Below are 16,962 nucleotides of genomic sequence, written 5' to 3' on the forward strand. Positions count from 1 at the left end.
CTTATTACTGAAACCAAACATGAACAATAAAAAGGTGTAAAGCACCAAAAGTGGTCCATATTTAAATTAATTTAAATGATAATTTGGCTAATGTTATCAACCAGGAATATTCCAAGTGTACTTTCAAGAGAGGCAAAAAAATGGTAAAGCTCTATGTTGTTAATATTACAGTCATGTTGTAATTTTATTATTGAAATGGCCCAATTCTGAGGAAAGTTGAATGTGCTGGCCAGTTTGTTATTTGCCTATAAATGACAATAGGCTACAGTTTTTAATTTAAAACTTTAATAGATTCCTAATTTTTGTTAGAATTATGTAATATAAAATTTGTATTTATTCATATTTCTTGTAAATCTTTAGGAAATGTTTTGGTACATCAAAATGTGGTTATGATGACCACCCGAAAAGCTAATCCAGCTAGAAATAGTGCTTAAAATGTCACAAGAATGCAGTGTTTAAATCTTACACTTAAATATAAGACCCCTTTCACCAGGCTATGGGCCTGAATCTTTGACTTAAATTTCACAGTATCGTTTAGATTTCACAAGCTTTGTTAGAGAACAGTTAAACACCTCAACATCAATAAGACTGATAAATTAGGATGCACGGATTCATTATTTTAAACATCCAATTTATTTCTCAGCTGTTTAAGTTCAAAGGGCAAATGCTGCTTTTTTGCTCACCATGACCGTTTTATTAGCAAAATTGTCTATTCAAGAGCAAATAATGCATTTTGTGTGAACTGCATTTCATTCAAGAAGTGTGCACCATTGTTTTAAAGTGACTTAAATGTTCAAATGATACGATTGATATGTGTATTGCATTAAACTTACACATTAATGATATAGGAATACACAGTCTACTACTACTGCATTAACTGATTTTATATAAAATGTTGCCATTTATCATCAAGATAATTTGAATATAAACTTATAAATAGTTAATGTGAAAACAAAGCAGTAAATAAAACATGTGAGACTCCTGGGAAAAACAGGAATGTTGGCAAGTATGAAGTAAACCCATTAATGAAAGTCCAAAACTACATAGCCCGGTGTGAAAAAGTTTGCTCCAAATATTACAACACAAATTAACTGGTTTATCACACTGAATTCAATTTCTCTATAGCCACACCCAGGCATGATTATTGCCACACCTGTTTGCAATGAAGAAAGTACTTAAATAGGACCTGCCTGGCATAAGTGACATCAATATATACCAGTAGTTGATTTATATTTATATGAGGAAAAACACAACGAGGAATTAAATATGTTAAATGAAAAAGCATTGCAATAGTACTATGTACAGATCTATACGGATGGTTCAAAAGATCCTAAAAACAGTATATATCCCAAAATTCCAAGTTAAAATATCAAAAAGAATTTCAGACTGTCTTTCTGTCTTTACTACAGAAATAGTAGCTATGCTTCTCGCTCTTCAGTGGATAGAGGAATGCAACCTTTAAGATCTGTAATATGCACAGACTCTATGTCAGTATTAAACAGCTTAACTACTGGAACATCTAATGCAAGACAGGACATGGTTGAGGTGATGCTAAATTTATTTTAGGTGCGGTCACACTTGACTTTTCCTTCCATAGACTTCCATTCATACGCACGCGAATGCGTCAGACCGGAAACGCGGGGTCATGCGTCGAGTTTCGCAGGTTGCTGCTGTGCAAAGTTCAAGCTTGGTGAACTCTAACCTGCGAAATCACATCACTTGACTGCGTGAGATCAATCGAGCATCAAAACAGGACCTCTCTGGACAGAAATTTAAAACATGGAGCAATCGCTTGCTTTTTTTAATGTCTAATCATCTGTTTAATCCCGCCCCTTTTCGCAGCGCCGCACGCACGACAGAATTTCGCACACACAAAGTCTGGTGTGACCGTAGCTTTAGAATCATACCAGTGTGGAATTTTTGTGAGCTTCTTGTGGATTCCTGGCCACATGGGAGTAGTAGGAAATGAAGCAGATCAACTTGCAAATAAAGCATTGCAACACACTCAAATAGAAATAAAATAAGTCAGAGATGAAAAGCATGATTGCAAAGGAAATAGGTAGGAAATGGCAGAGGGAGTAGGAAAATGGAGAAAAAGGCAGGCATATGTATTCAAGGATGTGTGGGTATTATTAGAAATAAGTTTGGAAATAGAAGGAAAGATGTGGTAATAACTAGGTTGGGGTTGGTCATGTCTGCTAAACCAGTATAAGTTTAGAATAGGAAAGCATGAGACAGGCTGTGACAAATGTGGGGAAATAGAAACATTAGAACATGTAATTAAAGAATGTCTTATGAAAAACAGAGAAGTCAATTAATTAAAGGATTAAACATTTACGGGATAAATAATCGGTCATTTCAGACCTTATTAGGAAATGGTGCAAATCAGTTAAAATAATACTCCAATTAATTAATTAAAACACAAAATTGATTAATAGAATTTGAGAATAGTTTAGCAAAAAGAAAATGTAAATTTATTTAGATTTGAAACTTTAAATTTGAAAAAAAAATTTTTGTTATTTATTTATTTCCTCCTATCTTCTCCTTCCTGTTCTCTCTTCCTTCTGGTAATATCGTCCCCTCCATTCGTATATATATATATATATATATATATATATATATTATATATATATATTATATATATATATATATATATTATATATATATCTTTATGCTCTCATGCTTTTTCCTACATTATGCGCTCCACACTCCTATCCAGTAGGTGGCGGGAATGCCCATGTAAGTTTGTCTGCCAACCGCCATTAACCCCCAAGAAGAAGAAGTAGATCAAACGATCTTCATGAGCCCATCATGAGGGCCAAAGAAATTCAAAAACTAATGGAAAAAGTAAAATAATTGAGCTCTGCTCCACCAGAGCCATGCAGAATAATTAAAGGACTGCATTTCCTCATAATTTACTCAACCCCCTTGTCATGCAGGATGTTGATTTATTACTTCAGTCAAAAATTGATAAAACTGTAACATATTGAGTGATAAGTGAGTGAGCAAATTATCAGCAACCTTTCATTCTGGAAGTAGACTAATAGGTGTACGAAACAGGTTAAGGATACATATACATAATTTGTAAAAAAAAAAAAAAACCAAAATCAAATGCAAAAGTGTTGTTAAAGACTGCCATTTTTTTTGTCTCAATGTACTTCCTCAATCAGATACATGCTATGGTTTGTTTGCCATTTCCTCTTCTAGATTAAATTCCTTTGTTCATTGTCAGGTCTGTTCTGCTAGCTACAGGTTTTATTTGTAAATGTGTAACTAAATATAATATCTAAAACTCACTGGAACCATGTTTTATGTCGCCAACCTGATTTTAACAAGTAGGACATGTTCCTGGATTAACATCTATGTTGATCCTGGAGCAAATTTCCAATCAGAATTATGGGATATGTTTACAGTTTAAGTTTAGGATTATGGTTAGGTTTATGTACTTCTACGTTATTGCTATCCAACTATTACTCCTCTCTGAGTTTGATTATGGTTGCGTTTATGGGTAGGGAATAGGAATGGATTACTTTTTTTAAACAAAAATAATGTTCCAGGACCAACACAGATGTTAATCCAGGATTGCATCATACTTGCCAAAATCATGACGTGTGTTATATATTTTGCTGACTTATGTAGGCCCCTATTCATTATCCCAAATGTTCAAATGCAGAAAAAGAATCAATTTTAATTTTACACAGATTATGTCGTGTCACAATGATAATGAAGTCATTCACACATGATTTTCATGGGTGTCCGCTGGGTCTTAAAAACTAATTAAAGTTGATAAATCAAGGCCCTTAAAAAGTATTAAAAACTCTTAAAGGTTATTTTGCAAGGTATTAAATTTTTATATCATTTTTGATTATACAATGTATGGTTGTATGCTAAAGTGTGCCTGAGTTAAATCTGCTATCAGGATGCTGTGTAGTTAATGAAATCAATGGACTCCTACTAGATTTGACATCATGCTGCTTGGTTTACTGCAATAATCAAGGCAACACCATGATTTCTGCAGTTCTTTAGTCGCCAACTAAATTAGCTAGATTTAATAGATTTGTATTCGTATATGAATAATGTTTTAGTTTTGGATTAGTTTCTTTCTTTCTTACATTAAATTTAGTAAATAACTGTAAGTTAAAATCTCACCAGTGTTTCCGGTTGAAACCTAAAGTGGTTATAAGGCCTTAAAAATATGGAAAGAGTCTTTAAAAAGGTCTTAAAAGGAATTGAATTTCACTCTCTGATTCCAGTATATACTCTGTTTCCTGTTTGGCTTTACAGAATAGCTTCATAGAACTGAGGGGGTAAAGAACAGCTCACGGTGATCTGAGTTCAAGTCCCAGCCTGAGGTTTTTTTGCCGATCCTTCCCCTCTCTTTTCTCTCCTCACTTTCCTGTCTGGTCTGTAATCGCCACTGTCCTGTCCATTAAAGTTGAAAACCCGGAAAACACTTGGAAAATACAGTATATATATATTCATTCATTCATTTTCTATTCTAGTCCCTTTATTAATCTGGGGTTGCCACAGCGGAATGGACCACCAATTTATCCAGCACATGTTTTACGCAGTGGATGCCCTTCCAGCTGCAACCCCACACTGGGAAACACCCAGACACACCTGCACATACGCACATACACTACAGCCAATTTAGCTTATTCAATTCACCTATACCACATCTTTGAACTGTGGGGGGAAACGGAGCACCTGGAGGAAACCCAAGCAAGCACAGGGAGATTATGCAAACTCCACACAGAAATGCCAGCTGACCCAGCCGAGGCTCGAACCAGCAACCTTCTTGCTGTGAGGTGATCATGCTACCCACTGCGCCACCATGCAGCGTGTATATAAATAAATAAATAAATAATTAAATAAAATGTGTGTTTTGTTAGGCTGCACAGAGCAGCATTATAACAGAACTTTAAACTGTATTCAGTAAAATAAAATTATCACTGGCCCACATGATCACAACCAAAAGAATCAGAGGCTATCGAAACATTTCTGCTGCTTTTATTCACTGGCTGGATAAATTGAAATACTCTTCCTTAAAGTTTTACATCTGTTTCAAAACAAAACTTGAAAATATTTATTGGCAAGTAACACGTTCAAACTCATTTATTCTATTTTCTAATTTTAAACTATATATGCCCAGGGAAGCATTCATATGTATATTCAGCATTAATAATGTAAATGAATATAAAGGAATGTTGTTTTTTTCTTGCACTAAATTGCACTTTATTTTAGGGATAACAGAAATGTCTATAAAATGTATTGCTCATGTAATGCAAAAGGACATTATTAAACAATATACATTATATCACATGAGTGTAAGTTAAGTCTTTAGCATATATCTTGTATTATATATTATGTTATTCAGGCTGGTTATACTACTACTGATACTAATGATAATGTTTATTTTTGGTTTAATATGAACCATTCAAAAAAGTGTACTAATACAATCTTACATATTGACAATAGAAACGAGAAGTTACAGTCTAAAAAATGTGTAGGAATTAATGGTGGTGTTTATTGCTGCCATGAAGTTGTTTAGTGAAGAGAACACTTGCTTTTTATTTCACCTCTGCTTCCTGGTCTAGATTTACAGTATGTGTGTGTTTTGGTTAATCATTGTATCATGCAGGAGTGCGGTCAGTGTGTTGGGGGTAATATAAACAACAATTTCTTCTATTCATACATCATTAGCAGACAGATACTCTTGGCTGATACAACCATCGCTTGAAGATGAGCAGATTTATTTTTATAGCCGGTAAGTGATTGTTGATATTACAGAACATACTTTTTAATAAAAACATTGACGGTTAATTTTGACCTCTTTTCAGGCTTTTCACTGGCATTGTGTCACTTTGGTAAGTTTTCTATTCATTTGTTTCATTATAAATACCAGTAAGACTTTATTTTGATGGTCCCTATTGCACATTTTGTTGACTACAAGTTGCATTGCAACTACATGCCAGTTTCTTCTTATTTGAGTGTTAGTAGACTGATTAATATCTGTTGATGCTGCTCCTTCAACAGAAATTAAACCGACTTATATAAAAAACCTTGCAAGTACATGTCAACGTACACTAACCCCAACCTAACAGTCTACTTATAATCTATTGAGAATTAGTTGGCATGCAATGTAACTTAAACTCAACAAAAGGTGTTAAAGGGACCATCAAAATACCATATTCTGTATATTATTGATAACAAATTTCTTCTCATAAAAGAATGTTTAATTCTGACTTTTAGTACAAAACTGCTAATTTGTATCTTGCAGTATTGAGTTTTATCTTGACTTCAGATTTGAGAGTTAACATCAAAATTTCAAGATATGCAGAAAAATGCAAGTTTAAATCTCATAGCTCTGGATTTTATTTAAATTTTACTCTTATTAGTCCGGTTTAAAAGTTTCAGAATTACATTTATCTCAGGTTTTCCCCTATAAATTTTTAGTTTTAACCTAAGACTTTTAACCTGAGACTTTTGACTTTTTGAGTTTACACTCCACCAGTTAGTTTTCTCTGAATTACAAGTAAACAGTGCGCAGCATATGTAAGTTCACCCCCCACAAATCTATCTTTTAAATTCATATTTTCTAAAGGATGCTATACAATATTATATTTGCGCAGTATACATTAGTCAGTGCTGAAGTCAAATCTGGAGGTTATCTAACAAAATAACTTACAATAATGGTTCAGAAATTAGTAGCCCAAATTTATATGTTAGGGAAAAATATGAAATCAAATTATCAAACATAGAAAAAATCAAGAGAAAAAAATATATATACAATTTTGTTGAAATGTTGTGGTAATTTTTTTTTAATATATATAATTATATATATATATTATAATATATTATAATATATATATATATATATATATATATATATATATATATATATAATATATATATTATATATATAATATATGCATGAATTTAAATGTATTATCTTACATTCTAAAGATCTGTGACTAAAATGTTATTTAAATAAATATATCTGTAGGGACTAAGCTGAAAAGAGAATGAATGAATGAATCTGTTTAATAAATCTGTTTTGTTCAAATGCACCAATATATATTAATCATATTCACTGAGAAATGGATAAAAATATTCATTTTCAAAAGGGGATGTACTCATTTATGCTGAGCACTGTATGTACAGTATGTGCTGTTTTCTCTACCCACCGACTGATTAACAGGCATGCATTATCATGTCCTCACTCCTCAGTCAGACCTCACACTGACTAAAGCTAGTTGTCTAACAAATATTAGAGAAATGTCTTGTCTTGCGTTTACTCTAATTTCATTTCGGCAAAAAAATATATGATTAGAAGATAAGATATTAAACCTTTTTAAAACACGTCTTAGAGTATGTTTAAAAGATTGTAAAAATGGCTTGAATAACTGCCATTAAACCAAGTGAAGAGAGGGTGGGGTTTGGGGGCGTGAATTGAGGAGTGGGGGAGGGGGGTGGATGGGTTGTGGGGGGCTAAATGTCTCTGGGGGGTGGGGGTTCTAAATGTGTGGGCCCTTAGAATCGTTCTAACTCCACCCCACATCCCCCCCCACAACCTAGCGGCATTCCTGGTCCTGAATATTAAATCATATTTCTTTTGTAGCTATAATGGATCTCCATACAGCATGTATTTACATGTTTGGTGGGAATATGCCATGAGTAGATGTACAAAAGCAGCGCAACATGTTGATTGTACAGTGTAATTGTTTGTGTGTGTGATGTTTATTAAAGTCTGCGAGAACTGCGAGAAAGCTGAAACTGCACAGACACATACTAAGGACACCAAAGATGCATTTAACATCTTGTAAAAAAGAGGCAAAATAGGTGTTTATCATATTTTTTCAGTGGTGAAAATGGGCTTTCAGAAATATATAAGCATTTCGCTGTTGGTTACACACTATACATGTTTCAATCAATACTGTATTTTTAATGAAAATAAATATTTCTTGAAGCTTATTGTTGACATTTACTGTATTTGCAGTAATTTATTTGAATTTATCCTGATTACAGGAAGTGTTTCGAACTGATTCAGTGATGTAGTATATGTATTGTATATAATAATAATAATAATACATTTTATTTATAAGGCGCTTTTCTAAAACCCAAACCGCTTACAAGCCTAAAATATATTTATGACAAAAAAAAATATACTTTTACAGTAATCCTTGGTGCTGTAGACTGAGGTTTGTGCAGATTAGAGTTTTTTTAATTGTTTTGAGAACATGTTTTGTTGGTTCGTTAAATTTGAATAATTTCAAAGGGTAGTTTTTGTTAGCAATTAATACAAATTTTTATTATATATTTTTGTAATTACACTACTATGACAGTGTGTGTGTGTGTTGTGTGTGTGTGGTGTGTGTGTGTGGTGTGTGTGTGTGTGTGTGTGGTGGTGTGTGTGGGTGTGTGTGTGTTTGTGTGTGTGTGTGTTTTTTTCATTTGTTCCAGGTTTGACCACCCAACTTGCATGTTACTTTACCAACTGGTCTCAGTACAGACCTGATGTTGGCAAGTACATGCCATCTAATGTGGATCCACATCTGTGCACTCATTTAATTTATGCCTTTTCTATTATTAATATTAAAAATAAACTGGCAACCCTCGAATGGAATGATGAAACTCTTTACCAGTCCTTTAATGCGCTAAAACAAAGGTGCGCTTATGTTTTATCCATGCATATATTTATTTAATTTATTGTAATTTTAAAATAGTCATTATTTGCTGAAGAGCATTATAATGAAGAATAATGCTAAATGTTTGACTTGACAGCAACCCCAACCTGAAAACTCTGTTGGCTGTCGGTGGATGGAACTTTGGCTCAGCTCAGTAAGTTCTGCTGTATTTTGATAGATCAGAATGTCTGTTACAGATATAATCCTCATTCCACAAAGAAGGGAATGGAGATGTTATGTTGGTACAACAATACCCAACAACAATTGGGTAATTGGCAGATAATTAATCACTCTGAAATGTATTAAAAATGGCCAATGCATTCCCTATCGAATTGGCAAATGCAGCTTCACAGGTGCAGCCCCTCTGTTATTAGGGGAGCATATAAGGTGCTGCTGCAGGGCAGCAGTGCAAGCTATAGCTAAGGAGCCAAGCGCAACTTAGCATTCAGCTGGTGATTTGGCTTTTGTGGCAACAAGAGATAACATTCGTTACTGAGATGTTCTAATTAAGTTGGTCACTACAAGTTATTTTGATTAGATTGGGAAATGTATGTAAAGTGCCACAGCAGCTGAATCCGTCACGCATTTGGGGTGACGTGTGCCAAGCAGAAAGTATGAGCACAAAAACCCCTCCAAAGGTGCAACCGAACAATGTCACCAGGCCCCAATTACTAAAATATGAAAATGTTTACAATATAGGAAGCATTTTAACTAGATTTTAGCAAGCTAATTTGAGGCTAGGCATTTTAGTGGTACGATGGTACATTGGGAAAAAGGGAAATGATGCTGCGGAGGCCACTTGCTACCCAGATTATATGACAAATATGCCCATATGGGCTAGCCCTAGTCAGGGGGAGCACTACATATGAGTAAGATGGTTGGCTTGTAGGGATGACACAGATTCAGCTATGGAGGGGAATCTCACCATGGCTGACTGATGTATATGGCATTACCAACTGGTAATCACGCATAGCTGGAACCGATCCCCAGAATGCAGTTTGACTAAATGGAAATGCCCAGTCCCTGCGAGGAGACACCCAGTAGCTCCCACTCTGATTCTCTGACCTGTCTGAGGAGTCACTGATTTGCAATCTCATCTCATCAACAGCTGCTCTTGCAGTGAAGGCATGAATTTCTCATGAGAACTTCTTCAACATGCTGGACCCCGGTCATGTTATACAGTGCTCATGTCTGGGGTCAGGAAACCACTACATCCAGCAGTTGGAACATATTAAAAACATTATTTAGCTCTGAGGAAATCAGCTTTCTTAGACGCTCTTTTTGTAATTCAATTAAGGACCCAGGATCGGAGAAAACATCCAGACTTGACCGCTGTTGAATGCTTGCAAAAACAGCTCTTCAGATATGTGATGGTTCTTAAGCAAATTCTGATGTGCTGCGCTGCATGTGCACCTGAAATACTTCTCTATTGACAGATTGGCTGCACCTGTGGAGCTGCACTCGCCTATTCCATAGGCATTTTTATGCATTTCAGAGTAATTGTTTATCTGGTGATTCCAAAATCTGTTGTTCCAATGCCGCAGTCACACTAGAGTTTGAGCATGTGAAATTTTGTAGTACGGTGCTGCGAAATGGTGTGGGATTAAACAAGATAATTTTACATTTAAAAAAAGCGAGTGATTGGTCCATATTTTAAATTTCTGTACAGAGAGATCCTGTTTCGATCCTCAGTTGGTCTAAAGCAGTCAAGCAATGCAATTTGCAGGTCAGAGTTCACTAAGCTTGAACTTTGCATTGCATCAAAGTGCAAAACTTGTCGCACAGTCTGACGCATTCACGTGCGTATGAATCGAAATCTACAGGGAGAAAAGTCCAGTGTGACCGCAGCTTAACTCATAGTGACCAACTGAAGTGAAACCGTGTTTCTTTCACCGCCACAAAACTTCTCACCTCATTGTGATCTCAGGTTTAGCAGCATGGTGTCCACATCACAAAACAGACAGACCTTTATTCAGTCCAGTATCACATTTCTGAGGACTCATGGATTTGACGGTCTGGATCTGGACTGGGAGTATCCTGGTTCTCGTGGAAGTCCTCCAGAAGACAAGCAGAGATTCACTTTGCTCTGTAAGGTACATGAACATTTATATCTTCTTTCTCACAATGATTCATATTAAAACCAACAATATTCTCAGTCACAGAAATACGGTTTTGGAGAAAAACTATTTCCCCCTACTCTTACAGAGAGGAAACACTGAGGAGAAAGGAGTGCTACAATAAATCTGTATCTCATCAGTTCAACAGTGTAGTTTATCAGTTTAGCATGTTGTAGCATACAGATAAGAAAAAGAAGAGGAGCTAGAACAGAGCCTTGAGGTACACCAGAAGAGATTAGACAGAGATAACCCTGGTACACTTTTCTTCAAATCCTTAATTTCTCTTTGACTGAGGAAAGAAAGTCGTATACATTTCAGATGGCCTTGTGGGTGATAACAAAAATCAGAAACAGCTCAATTAAGAGGACTATGAATGAATTTTTTTCGTTTTGCTGTAATAACAGCAGGACTTACATGGCATGACCTCAATAAGATTCTTTCAAACATGATTATGTTCTTCAGCAGAATTCAGAAATAACAAAAACTGTTTCTTATTATTTTTTATGTCATGACATTTATTTAAAAATGTAAAGATTCGAATGCTTTGATTTCTTTCCAGGTTCATTTTAAATTCTGAATCTAAAAGTTTTGACAAGGTAGAAGATTTTTTAATAGAACATGAACTAGAAAAACACCTTAATGTTTGACCTAATGGCCTAAATATGTGATCGTAACAGGAGCTTTTAGAAGCTTATCAGGCAGAGAGTGCAGCCACTGGACGCCCCAGACTCCTGCTCACTGCTGCAGTGGCTGCTGGAAAAGGAAACATTGATGCTGGTTATGAAATTGCAGAAATTGCCAAGTATGTGTTTTTGAGGAGTTTTTGTTCATTATGAATCATGAAATTGAATTTTACCAAACCAAACCCAATCTGACTGTGAAACTGATCTTTCCTTCTCTTGATGCAGGTATTTGGATTTCATCAATATCATGACCTATGATTTCCACGGCTCGCAGGAGAGCATCACTGGACACAACAGCCCTCTGTACCAAGGTTCTGGAGACGCAGGAGACCAAATCTATTACAATACTGTGAGAAAATCAAATTTTACTGTATTAGGAAAATACTGTATAACATCAAGTACAAAAGAAAAACATTTATCTGACATAAATCTTTTGTAAAATTATAAATATCTTAACTTTTTTAAATCTTGACATTTATACTATATAAAGATGTACATTATCAATCATGAGGTTTAAATTCAATTTTGGTACCTATTCAGCCATCTTCAATGCAACACATGAGTCACTGCAGGTAATCTAGAAACACACAACAGCAAATAACTAAATGCTCATGACAATGCAGGACTTTGCATTGACCTACTGGAGAGATCAGGGTGCTCCTGTGGAGAAGCTGAGGATGGGCTTTGCTGCGTATGGAAGAACGTTTCGCCTGTCGTCTGCAGTCAGTGGAGTTGGAGCTCCAGCCACAGGTGCTGCTTCAGCTGGAACATACACCAGAGAAGCTGGATTCTGGTCCTATTATGAGGTCTAAGCTTCAGCCTTAAAAGCATAATTTCATTGTGGAAATACAATCAGAAGATTTACTGACTGATCATCTCCAAACAGATCTGTACTTTCCTCCAAGGAGCCACTGTGAAACAGATTGATGATCAGAAAGTTCCTTATGCAACCAAAGGACAGGAGTGGGTGGGATTTGATGACCAGGAAAGCTATGAGACTAAGGTGAGTATGCCAAAGTATACCACATATAAATGTAGTTCTCAGGCTCTCAGTTACTAGGTCTGGTCTGTTTTAGGTGGACTACCTGAAGGAGAAAGGCTTTGGAGGAGCTTTTGTCTGGGCTCTGGATCTTGATGACTTCAGTGGTCAGTTCTGTGGACTGGGCAAATACCCTCTTATTGGACACCTCCACACGCTGCTTAATATCAGCAACACTGGTAAAACATCTCTGTGAAGCCTATTTCCACAACAAAACAATAATTAATGTAGAATATTGGAACATAAAATGTTGAAATTGAGAAAATTATGCGTAGCTGATATTTGACTATATAATTTTGACTATATGCTACTGTACCTGATTTAGAATCACAATTTGTTATTTCATAATTGACTTAATATGCTTAATCTTGACTACATCTCATAAGTGATATTAAACCAATGATAGATTAGTTATTCACATTATATCATAATTTAAACTTTCAATCTCATTTTGACTTGATTTTAACTTTCACAATGACTTGGTGTCTCATAACTTATAATGCATTTATCATTCAAATAGCTATTTTGTCATTATTATGAACCAGAGGTGGGTAGTAACGAATTACATTTACTTTGTTACATTTACTTGAGTAAATTTTGGGTAACGTGTACTTTTTGAGTACATTTAAAGATGTGTGCTTTTCCTCTTATTCAAGTAAATTATTAGAGAAAATCATTACTCTTACTTTGCTGCATTTGGCAGCATTTCTCCGTTACTGTCAAATGATAATAAATATGATTCATATATGTTTGCAAATACTGCAGAGGGCGCCGCATTGGAGAGGTTGTGTTGTTGTGAGAGGTTGCTATAGAGACACGTCTCTCACTTTCGGTTAGAAACTGTGAAAGATATGGACGTAGTATCCGTGATGTCACCCATACGTTTCTGAAGAACGCAAAAGAAGCTACAAGTAGGCGTGGCCAACCATTGCCTTTTGTTCGCACGTCATCGCACAGACCAGGGGATACCAAACAAGGGCAAAGAGGTGGAACGTGCGCAGAACTACAGACACCTGCTAGCATTTTGCTTAGACAAGCTTTCTTTGGAAGAAATGCTAAATACTTTATTACCTGCGACTTGCTTATGTTCTGACCATATGTGCTTGGTTGTAGACTATATCAATAAAGCGTTTAGACTTTTAAAAACACTGTTGTAATACATTGAGCCACTAAACATTGTTCTAATGACGTTTTTCTACAGGAGGAAAGTGCAAATTACTTCAAAACACTTGAAATATAGTCTGTGTTAGTAAATGCAAGGCTATTTATGAAATCCAGGCATAACACTGTATGACAACGTTTCAGACAACTGTTCTAGAGCCTATAGCTAATCAATCTGTCAGATTCTGGAGTGCCTTCAAGTTCTAAAGAAAATTATAAATGTTAAATTATCTTAAAAAAAAATACATTTATAGAGATGGTATACCAGTATATAATTTCACTCACCTTGAAAATGGGGCCACGTGAATGGTTTGTGAGAACAATTAAGTGCACACAGCATGTCATATCATCTTGATAAATGTAAGAAATAATTCTAAAAAGCAACTGGACTGTGTAAAGCCACATAAAAAACATTAAAATATTATGTATATGCCGAGCTCAGCAGCTAATCAGCCGGAATCAGCTGAGGTGAAGTAATGATGACCAGCATTATTTTTAACATAAAACGAATGGCAAAAAACGATGGTTTTGTTCTGTAGACAATCAAAAATATATATTGCTTAAATGGGCTAATAATATTATAGTTTTAAAAACATTTTAAAACATTAATAGTTTAAAAACATTAAAAAACTGCTTATACTCCAGCTGAAATAGAAGAAATAATATTATTGGAAATACTGTGAAAAAAATCCTTGTATGTGTCTGTGTGTGTAAAATGAAAAGTAATCAGTAACTATTTACCTGAGTCATTTTTTCATCATATACTTTTTACTCTTACTTGAGTACCTTTAAGGTATTTAAGTTACTTGTACTTTACTTGAGTATAGATTTTGGATTCTCTACCCACCTCTGATTATGACTTATGATCTCATAAACATGATCTCAGAATTGGACAGCATCTAAATTTCTATGATTGTTATTAAATATAATTTTTCTTTATTAATTGTAATTTTTTTTATTTATGACTTCCCATTTTGACTTTGATCTCATAATTGACCCAATATTAGAGCATAATTTTGACTGCTCTTTGTCATAATTACAACTAATGATACATTATGAATTTATTAATGATTAATTGGTGCTCTTTCATGCCAAAAATAGGCTTATGATAATATAGTGTCATTAAAACATTGTGACTGACCAGAACCAATTATTCAGCAAGCCATCCAAAAAAAACTGATTAATAATTTTAAGAGAAAATACCAAATTTCTTCCTGCAGAGTTTCCATCTCTCTCTCCAAGCAAAACAGATGAGCCCGATGGGACCTCGACAACAGCATCTGCTACTGTACCTCATACCACAAGACCTGATGTTGTGCCGACAGCTCCCTCAGGATCAGACTTCTGTGCAAGCAGATCAGAGGGCATCTATGCGAATCCAGCTGATCCCAAAACATTCATTCAGTGTGCCAATGGCAGGACCTTCATACAAATTGTCCTGCAACGACAGTTTTTGATCCCGACTGCACATGCTGCAACTGGCCTAAAAAATAAGCACATTAATATCAGTGATAATCACAAAGCACTACAAAGCATTATCAATATTAGCCCACAGTCAGACACGATGCCTTTCAAATTATACTTCATTAAGTCCGATATACAAAAGTGTTTGATGCAGTTGCGACAGATTTCATATTTCTGGTGTAAATCTGTGTGCCAAGTTTGTATTCATTCATGCTATAGTTTATTTAAAAAAAAGTGCGTTGCTATTATTGGATTTTACATTGATGTAATTAAATTAACTTGTGCAATGTCGCTTCTGTCATTTTATTCGTGTTTATTCGTGGATGTTTCACCTATGTTATATCAACCTTTACACCTTAAAATATGTGGTTACCCCTAAATTGATGAATAAAAACGTTACTGCAAGTATATCTGAGATTTTAGCGTGATAAATAAATAACATGACCTGAACCTTTAGATGCTAAATGTACAGTATGTAATATAAACCTTATTTCAGGGATAATTATTATTATTACATTTTTATTATTTTATTTATTTATTATTAAAGTTTTAGTCATAAATGTAAGAATTTATTTATGGCTGAAATCATTTACAGCCTTCTTGTTAGACTGCAATTAAACAGCCCACTACCAATAACACTTGTAAATTAACATTTCAATATAATGATAAACATCCAGGGGCGGTGCGGTGGCGCAGTAGGTAGTGCTGTTACCTCACAGCAAGAAGGTTGCCTGGTCAGTTGGTGTTTCTGTGTGGAGTTTGCATGTTCTCCCTGCGTTCGTGTGGGTTTCCTCCAGGTGCTCCGTTTTCCCCAACAGTCCAAAGACATGGGGTACAGGTGAATTGGGTAGGCTAAATTGTCCATAGTGTATGAGTGTGAATGAGTGTGTGTGGATGTTTCGCATAGATGGGTTGCAGCTGGAAGGGCATCCGCTGCGTATAACATGTGCTGGATAAGTTGGCGGTTCATTCCGCTGTGGCAACCCTGGATTAATAAAGGGACTAAGCCGAAAAGAAAATGAATGAATGAATGAACATCTAATTTCTTTCATAGTTGTTTAAGTTCCAGACATGCTTCTTTTTAAGAGTGTTTGCCAAGAATTGTCTATTCTGCTGTTCAAATGATAATCTTGATATTTGTGAAGTGCGTTATACTTACACATATTCATTCTATCATTCTGATGGCAGTGATGTTCACATGTGTATGTATATATATATATATATATATATATATATATATATATATATATATATATATATATATATATATATATATATATATATATTATTATTATTATTATTTTATTTTTTTTATTTTTTGATGAACTAAAGATTTTGGGCAAGAGATTGGCTTTGCAGCTAATTTGATTTGTGTTTTGATTTGTATTTGTACTGTTTTGCAGATCTCAATGATGAATTGAGAAATGTACCAAAGCGACTAATTTTGTATTCACAATTCTAACTTTATATCTTGCAGTTGTGATAAATGAAGTCGCAATTGTGTGATATAAACTTGTGTGATATAGAATTGTGACTTTATAACTTTGAATTGCGACTTTATATCCTTTTTTATTTCCTATTTAGAGGCAGGAGCCGGCTTCCATACACACCAATCCCATATTTTCATGAATAAACATTTTTATTCATTTTTTAACAGTAAAACATTTTTCTTTATCTTAAACTGTTTTTGGTTGATCATAAAATGCTAGTAAAAAAAGCCTGAGCGAATGTTTTTGAAGCCTGTGATGAGGCTGATGTGTTGATGTTGTCCACTAGAGGGTGAAGTGAACTCATTCATTCATTTTCTTTTC

The 16,962-nt window shown here is 34.9% G+C and overlaps 1 pseudogene; it reads left to right on the top strand.

Moving 5' to 3' along the window:
* The first annotated feature begins 5,697 nt into the window (after window positions 1-5,697).
* On the top strand, window positions 5,698-15,262 carry LOC130217115 (acidic mammalian chitinase-like; annotated as a pseudogene).
* The last annotated feature ends 1,700 nt before the right edge of the window (window positions 15,263-16,962 follow it).

This window comes from Danio aesculapii, chromosome 23, assembly GCF_903798145.1.
Source record: "Danio aesculapii chromosome 23, fDanAes4.1, whole genome shotgun sequence".
Lineage (NCBI taxonomy): Eukaryota > Metazoa > Chordata > Actinopteri > Cypriniformes > Danionidae > Danio > Danio aesculapii.